Source organism: Bison bison, unplaced genomic scaffold (genome assembly GCF_000754665.1).
Source record: "Bison bison bison isolate TAMUID 2011002044 unplaced genomic scaffold, Bison_UMD1.0 scf7180017864440, whole genome shotgun sequence".
Taxonomy (NCBI): Eukaryota; Metazoa; Chordata; class Mammalia; order Artiodactyla; family Bovidae; genus Bison; species Bison bison.
Genome location: NW_011495002.1, coordinates 2,944,201 through 2,945,490, shown reverse-complemented (window position 1 = coordinate 2,945,490; position 1,290 = coordinate 2,944,201).

The window sequence follows — 1,290 nt, the reverse complement described above, 5'->3', positions numbered from 1 at the left end:
TCAAATTGCCAACATCCACTGGGACATGTGGGATCTTAGTTCTCCGATCAGGGATCAAACCCGGGTCCCCTGCACTGCAAGGGGGGGTTCCCAACCACTGGACCACGAGGGAAGAAGTCCCTCTTTATTTCTAACTGTGAGCCAGTGCTCCCTTTAGAGTAGGAAGAAAATAAATGTAAAATGTTGAGTTTTCATTTTAGAAACAAAAGCGATCTCAGGGTTCAATCTCTGAAGAGATGCTCAGTATAGGTGGTTTGGGGAAAAGGCCATGGTCTGTTGGAAATGAAAGTAAACGTGAAGTTCAAATCCACTGAGTGACCTTTCTGACTTTGGAAAGTGACTTGATCTTTAAAATCTGTACAGTGAGGTGTTTATTACCTCACAGGTGGTGTGTGATGAATTAAATCAGTGGACCCATCAGTCACTCAGTCCCCAGCACAGACTAAGTGCTTCACGTTCTCCTGGGTGGAGCAGGGGCCCTGCTGAGTAAGGGGGTGTCTGGTCAGTGTGATGGTCTCCCTGAGGGGTGGGTTCCGAGATGCCCAGAGAGCGTACTTTACCATACATTCACCAGCCCTTGATTGCTATGGAGACACTTATTTTTCTTTAAATCTTGGATGCGGAATTGAATTAATTTTATTTCTTTAGTACAGGGCTCACTGTCCAACGGTGGAGGGCTCCCTGGTTTTTTATTTCATTCTGTTTCCTAACATTCTCGTCACACAACAGTCCTCCACTCTGTGTTTGACATCTTTATGTCCTGGGAAATGATACACTGCTTGGCATGGGGTATGTTTTTAATTTATACTTAATTGAATGTGGCCTTCCCAGGTGGCACAGTGGTAAAGAATCCACCTTCAATGCAGGAGACACAAGGGTTGCAGGTTTGACCCTGGGTTGGGAATTTCCCCTGGAGTAGGAAATGCAACCCACACCAGTATTCTCACCTAGAGAATCCCATGGACAGAGGAGCCTCGCGGGGTTCAGTCCCATGGGTTACAGAGAGTCGGTACGTGATACTGTGCTATATAGTTCTTGTCAGTTTTGTTTTTCTCTCAGTATTTTTTCACTCAGCCTCATAAGCTTAAGTCATCATGTAATTGCTGGGAGACATCCATGCTGTGTCCCCCACGCAGAACTTCCCTTCCCTTGCAGCTGACGTGTCCTTTCCAGCCTCTGGTCTCACAGCAGCCCTGCACTGTTGGTGTGCCTCATTTGTATAGGTGCCCTTTAATTTTAAGACCTTTTTACCTCTTGAGTGTCGATGAGGACAGTTTGAAATATTTTATT